Source organism: Mustelus asterias, chromosome 3, assembly GCF_964213995.1.
Source record: "Mustelus asterias chromosome 3, sMusAst1.hap1.1, whole genome shotgun sequence".
In the NCBI taxonomy this organism is placed as follows: domain Eukaryota; kingdom Metazoa; phylum Chordata; class Chondrichthyes; order Carcharhiniformes; family Triakidae; genus Mustelus; species Mustelus asterias.
The window spans coordinates 142,200,526-142,207,856 of record NC_135803.1 but is presented as its reverse complement, the minus strand read 5'-3'; the positions used below and the strand labels follow the sequence as shown (position 1 = coordinate 142,207,856).

Here is a 7,331-nt window from a genome sequence, read left to right as displayed (position 1 = left end):
TAAAGGGAAGTTCTTTTATCTCTTGCACTTCCACTGGAAGATGGCCTGGGTAGGGGCTGATTGAAGAGTGGAACTGGATCCACGGAGGGAATGGACCCTCCACTATGCTTGAAAGGGAAGGCCCCAACAACACAGGAAGATCAACATCCTCCAGGACAAAGCAACCCACTTGATCGGCAGCCCCCTCCACCACCTTAAACATTCACTTCATGCTTCTAAGGACTCCGCCATTTACTGTATACTTCCCTCCTGCATTAGACCTTCCAAAATGCATCACCTCGCATTTGTCCAGATTAAACTCCATCTGCCATTTCTCCGCCCAAGTCTCCAGCCTATCTATATCCTGGTGTATCCTCTGGCAATCCTCCTCACTATCTGCAGCTCCCCCAGTCTTTCTGTCGCCCGCAGACTTACTAATCAGACCAACTGCATTCTCCTCCAAATTATTTATGTATATTACAAACAATAGGGGTCCCAGTTTAAACTTCCTGGGCAACTCCCATGGAGTCATTGTGTTGGGACTTCTGAGGGGTCTCATAGCACATCTTGGAGAGGTACATCTAGTCTCTGGATAGTTGGAGATCTGTGCAATTGAGCTCAGTTCTAGACACTATTGTCGAAATTTTACCGCCCGCCCGCCCGAGGCTCATAGGATCCTGCCCGAGGCCAATGGAGAATTCCGTTCTGGGAGCCTCACCTGCCCCGATTCTGGGGCGAGTGAGATGGTAAAATTCCAGCCTACATGTCAAAAAGATGTTAGAGAGGGTGCAGAAAAGATTAATGAGGAGGCAGAATTTCAGTTAACGAGGATGTATTGAGAAGCTAGTTCTGTTGTCTTCAGAAGATAAGATTAAGAGGAAATTTGATTGAGGTGTTCAAAATAAAGAGTCTGGATGGAGTAGGTAGCGAGAAACTGTTCCTGTCGGTGGACGGATTGAGAACCCGAGGACGCCAATTTACGGCGATTGGCAAAAGAAGCAATGACGACATGAAGGAAAACTATTTTACGCAGTGGATGGCTGGAATAAGGAATGCACTACTTGAGAGTTTGGTGGAGGCGGATTCAACCGAGGCCTTCGAAAGAGAGTTGGCCAATTGTCTGAAGAGAAAATTAATACAGGGGTATGGGGAAAAGGTGGAGAAGTGGGACCGGGGGAGCTGCCCTTGCAGGGAGCTGACAGGAACTTGATGGGCTGAGTGGCCTCCTGCTGACACGGGTCATTCTATGCCCCATTTGAGTTTTATTCCTATTTCCCACCTCCTTTTTGCATTAATCCTCCGATTGCTTATCGGAAAAATGTCCAACATGTTTCAACAAGTTCCTGAGGTGGATGTTAGGAAAAGAAATAGAAAACTAGGACACAAAACTAAAAAGTCAGTGATTGCAAATGATAATGTATATCAAATAAGTAGCTTTGTAAGGTTACTGTATCAGTGGCTCGTTGGTCTAGGGGTATGATTCTCGCTTTGGGTGCGAGAGGTCCCGGGTTCAAATCCCGGACGAGCCCCACTTTTATCACAAGAAGAATATATTTGGCAAAAGGTGAAAGTGGGTGGTTTTATTCCCCCCGCCTCCCGCCCCAAATCATGATGACGGGGCCATCGAATAGAGGGTCCGCAACCGAGAAGGAAAGAGAAACTCAGGGTCGATAATTATTGAAGACAAGTTTTTTTTTGCTTTATAGTTAACTTCATATAAACAAACGCGGGCCGTGTCTTTCAGCGCGGCTCGTTGGTCTAGGGGTATGATTCTCGCTTTGGGTGCGAGAGGTCCCGGGTTCAAATCCCGGACGAGCCCTCGTTTTTGTTCCTGCGCCGTTTTTAAAAGAGGCGGAGAACTTTTAAGTAATTTTTTTTTTCTGGTGTTGACATTTGTGAACAATCGATTTCCTTTCCGAAACGTTGGGAGGAACAACACAGAAAAATAGAAAAGTTTCAGACAAGAAAATGAGGGCTCGTCCGGGATTTGAACCCGGGACCTCTCGCACCCAAAGCGAGAATCATACCCCTAGACCAACGAGCCGATGTTAATAAGACCCGGAACCAATCTATATGAAGTCAATGGGGAAATAGTCTTTTTTTTGTTGCTTTGTTTTCTTTCTAAATTGGCCATTCTGCAGCTCACATCGCCCCTCGTTGCAAAATCCGGCCAGACATCCTCCCTGTCGTTCACTTGAAACATCATCTGCTCCTGGGTTAAGCAGGAAGAGAAAAGGTTCAGAAAGCAGGGCTTAGTAAAACCAAGCACTGGAATGATAATAATGAATGCAGACTGGGGGGTTTGGGGAGGTGTCGTCCTTGCTTTGAGTGCAGCCTGGGGTGGCTCCAGCCTCAGTGAATGGGTGGGAGAGTGGAAATTGCTGCAGCCTGAACCTGCCGTGCGCCATAGTGTCCAGCAGGGGGCGCCCGGCTGCAAAACTGCAACATTTCATTCAAAAAAAAAGGCATGGAACCTGGAGTTGCACATTCTCCAGCAGGCTGGCCTCTGATTGGTTATAAATCATCCAATCAGATTGGGGACCTACCTCTTGCTGAGGAAGACTGTCTGCTGCAGGATTAAATTATACACCCCTCCAACACACAAATACATTTCACCCCATCTCATCTCTCTTAAACAGCCAGATTCAATTTCTATAGGGAGAGGGTCATTATAAAAGTAAAATGACAACCAGATATCAGAGTCTTCCAGAATAGACATCCCACTGAGCAGGGCACTTAATGAATGAACTTGTCTGGGGGGGAGGGATTTAAATCAGGATGCAATTGCTTCAATAACAGAAAATGCTGGAAAATCACCTAGACTCTGGACTTGTCTAGAACAAAGAACAGTACAGCACAGGAAACAGGCCCTTCGGCCCTCCAAGCCTGTGCCGCTCCTTGGTCCAACTAGACCAATCGTTTGTATCCCTCCATTCCCAGGCTGCTCATGTGACTATCCAGGTAAGTCTTAAACGATGTCAGCGTGCCTGCCTCCACCACCCTACTTGGCAGCGCATTCCAGGCCCCCACCACCCTCTGTGTAAAAAACGTCCCTCTGATATCTGAGTTATACTTCGCCCCTCTCACCTTGAGCCCGTGACCCCTCGTGATCGTCACCTCCGACCTGGGAAAAAGCTTCCCACTGTTCACCCTATCTATACCCTTCATAATCTTGTACACCTCTATTAGATCTCCCCTCATTCTCCGTCTTTCCAGGGTGAACAACCCCAGTTTACCCAATCTCTCCTCATAGCTAAGACCCTCCATACCAGGCAACATCCTGGTATGTATCCTGGACTCGAAACATTCGCTCCATTCTCTCTCCACAGATGCTATCCGGCCTGATTTAATTTGATTTATCATTGTCACACAGTAGCATACAGTGAAAAGTATTGTTTCTTGCGCGCTATACAGGCAAACCATACCCTTCATAGAGAAGGAAATGAGGGTGTGCAGAATGTAGTGTTACAGTCATAGCTAGGGTGTCGAGAAAGATCAACTTAATGCAAAGTAGGTCCGTTCAAAAGTCTGACAGCAGCAGGGAAGAAGCTGTTCTTGAGTCGGTTGGTACGTGACCTCAGGCTTTTGTTTCTTTTTCCCGACGGAAGAAGGTGGAAGACAGAATGTCCGGGTGCGTGGGGTCCTTTATGATGCCGGCTGCTTTGCCAAGACAGCGGGAAGTGTAGACAGAGTCAATGAATGGGAGGCTGGTTTGCGTGATGGATTGGGCGACATTCACAACCTTTTGTAATTTCTTGCAGTCTTGGGCAGAGCAGGAGCCATACCAAGCTGTGATACAACCAGAAAGAATGCTTTCCGTGGTGCATTTGTGAAAGTTAGTGAGAGTTGTAGCTGACATGCCAAATTCCCTTAATCTTCTGAGAAAGTACAGTACAGCACAGGAAACAGGCCCTTCGGCCCTCCAAAAATGAGGGCTCATCCAGGATTTGAACCCGGGACCTCTCACACCCAAAGCGAGGATCATAGAAACATAGACATAGAAACATAGAAAACTACAGCACAAATCAGGCCCTTCGGCCCCACAAGTTGTGCCGAACATATCCCTACCTTTTAGGCCTACATATAACCCTCCATCCCCTCCATGTACTCATCCAGGAGTCTCTTAAAAGACCCTATTGAGTTTGCCTCCACCACCACTGATGGCAGCCGATTCCACTCGCCCACCACCCTCTGTGTGAAAAACTTCCCCCTAACATTTCCCCTGTACCTATACCCCAGCACCTTAAACCTGTGTCCTCTCGTAGCAGCCATTTCCACCCTGGGAAAAAGCCTCTGAGAGTCCACCCGATCTATGCCTCTCAACATCTTATATACCTCTATTAGGTCTCCTCTCATCCTACGTCTCTCCAAGGAGAAAAGACCGAGCTCCCTCAGCCTATCCTCATAAGGCATGCCACTCAATCCAGGCAACATCCTTGTAAATCGCCTCTGCACCCTTTCAATCTTTTCCACATCCCTCCTGTAATGAGTCGACCAGAACTGAGCACAGTACCCCAAGTGGGGTCTGACGAGGGTCTTATATAGCTGCATCATTATCCCCGGACTCCTAAACTCAATCCCTCGATTGATGAAGGCCAGCACACCATACGCCTTCTTAACCACCTCCTCCACCTGCGGGGCCGATTTTAGAGTCCTGTGGACCTGGACCCAAGGTCCTTCTGATCCTCTACAGTACTAAGAGTCTTTCCCTTTATATTGTAGTCCTTCATCCCATTTGACCTGCCAAAATGGACCACTACGCATTTATCTGGGTTGAAGTCCATCTGCCACTTGTCCGCCCAGTCTTGCATCCTATCTATGTCCCTCTGTAACTTCTGACATCCCTCCAGACTATCCACAACCCCACCAACCTTCGTGTCATCGGCAACCCATCCCTCCACTTCCTCATCCAGGTCATTTATGAAAATGACAAACAGCAAGGGTCCCAGAACAGATCCCTGGGGCACACCACTGGTGACCGACCTCCATTTAGAAAAAGACCCATCTATACACACTCTCTGCCTCCTTTGGGCAAGCCAGTTCTGGATCCACAGGGCAGCAGCCCCTTGGATCCCATGCCCTCATACCCCTAGACCAACAAGCTGCACAAGGAGAGACATTGGTGGGCTTTCTTAACAATAGTGTCAGCATGAGGGGGATCACAACAGGTTGTTGGTGATCTGGACACCTAAAAACTTGAAGCTCTTGATCATTTCTACTTCATCCCCGTTGATGTAGACAGGGGCATGTTCTCCTCTACGCTTCCTGAAGTCGATGACTATCTCCTTCGTTTTGTTGACATTGAGGGGGAGATTATTGTTGCCGCACCAGTTCCCCAGATCCTCTATCTCATTCCTGTACTCCGTCTCGTCGTTGTTTGATATCCGACCCACTACAGTGGTGTCATCAGCAAACTTGAAAATCGAGTTGGAGGGGAATCTGGGCACACAGTCATAGGTGTATAAGGAGTATAGTCGGGATGCTGAGGATTTTCCAGCATTTTCTGTTTTTCTTTCAGATTCCTGCATCCGCAGTATTTTGCTTTTATTTTGCAGTTACTTCAAGCTATACTCTGCACTCTCTCCTTTCCTTCTCTGTGTACGGAATGCTATTTCTGTATAGCGCGCAAGAAACAATACTTTTTACTGTATCCCAATACATGTGACAATGATAAAACAAATTTATAAAAATCAAAAGTCACACGAAATTAAGTTGGGATCTATCAAGCCAGGCTGTGGGGAAAGGTCACCCTGACTCAAAACATTGCCTCTAATTTCTCTCCACAGAAGCTGTCAGATCTGCTGAGATTTTCCAGCATTTTCTGTTTTTGTTTAAGCCAGGTTCCATCTTGGGATCTGACTTGTCCACATTAGCTGTGAATGTCAAAACTGGCAACTGAGTAAAATCCCCCAGGCTCTATAGTCAGAGCCATAGACTTTGACAGCACAGAAAGTGGCCTTTTGATTTGATTTGATTTGATTTATAATTTGTCACATAGAATCATAGAAACCCTACAGTACAGAAAGAGGCCATTCGGCCCATCGAGTCTGCACCGACCACAGTCCCACCCAGGCCCTACCCCCATACCCCTACATATTTACCCACTAATCCCTCTAAACTACGCACCTCAGGACACTAAGGGCAATTTTAGCTTGGCCAATCAACCTAACCCGCACATCTTTGGACTGTGGGAGGAAACCGGAGCACCCGGAGGAAACCCACGCAGACACGAGGAGAATGTGCAAACTCCACACAGACAGTGACCCAAGCCGGGAATCGAACCCAGGTCCCTGGAGCTGTGAAGCAGCAGTGCTAAATGTATTAGTATACAGTGAAAAGTATTGTTTCTTGTGCACCATACAGACAAAGCATACAGTTCATGGAGAAGGAAATGAGGGAGTTCAGAATGTGGTGTTACAGTCATAGCTAGGGTGTAGAGAAAGATCAACTTAGTGCAAGGTAGGTCCATGCAAAAGTCTGATGGTAGCAGGGAAGAAGCTGTTCTTGAATTGGTTGGTACATGACCCCAGACTTTTGTATCTTTTTCCTGACAGAATAAGGTGGAAGAGAGAATGCCCGGGGTGCGTGGGGTCCTTAATTATGCTGGCTGCTTTTCCGAGCAGCGAGCAGCGTAGACAGAGTCAAAGGATGGGAGGCTGGTTTGTGAAATGGTTTGGGCTACATTCACGACCTTTTGTAGTTTCTTGCGGTCTTGGGCAGAGCAGGAGCCATACCAAGCTGTGATACATCCAGAAAGAATGCCTCTGCCTCCTGCCACTGAGCCAATTTTGGATCCAATTTGCCAAATTACCCTGGATCCAATGGTCTCTTACCTTCTTGCTCAGTCTCCCATGTGGGACCTTGTCAAAAGACTTACTGAAGTCCATGTAGACTACATAAACTGCACTGACCTCATCTACACACCTCGTCACCTCCTCAAAAAATTCAATCAAATTTGTTAGGCATGATCTCCCCCGACAAAGCCATGCTGACTATCCTTGATTAATCCTTGCCCCTCCAAATTGGGATTAATTCTGCCCCTCAGAATCTTTTCCAATAATTTCCCAACACTGATGTTAGACTCACGGGCCTGTAATTACTTGGTTTTGTTACTACTTTCCTTCCTGAATATTAGCATCACATTAGTGGTCCTCCAGGCCTCTGGCACCTCTTTAAGAAAAAATAAATTTTATGAATTAGTATATGTTTGAAAGCCATTAAAAAAGGGAGGTAGGGATAGACCAGGAAATTATCAGCCAGTCAGTCTAACCTTGGTGGTAGGGATGTTATTAGAAAGAATTCTAAGGGACAGAATATATCTGCACTTGGATAGACATTGGAGATAGACAGCA

General features: G+C 46.9%; 3 non-coding genes across 3 annotated transcripts; 2 read left to right on the top strand and 1 right to left on the bottom strand.

The window, feature by feature from the left end:
* The first annotated feature begins 1,436 nt into the window (after positions 1–1,436).
* On the top strand, positions 1,437–1,508 carry trnap-ugg (transfer RNA proline (anticodon UGG)). Its single transcript has one exon. It is a non-coding gene; the product is annotated as a tRNA-Pro (tRNA).
* Positions 1,509–1,726: 218 nt separating this feature from the next.
* On the top strand, positions 1,727–1,798 carry trnap-ugg (transfer RNA proline (anticodon UGG)). Its single transcript has one exon. It is a non-coding gene; the product is annotated as a tRNA-Pro (tRNA).
* A 153-nt stretch (positions 1,799–1,951) lies between these two features.
* Positions 1,952–2,023, bottom strand: trnap-ugg (transfer RNA proline (anticodon UGG)). Its single transcript has one exon. It is a non-coding gene; the product is annotated as a tRNA-Pro (tRNA).
* Positions 2,024–7,331: the final 5,308 nt, after the last annotated feature.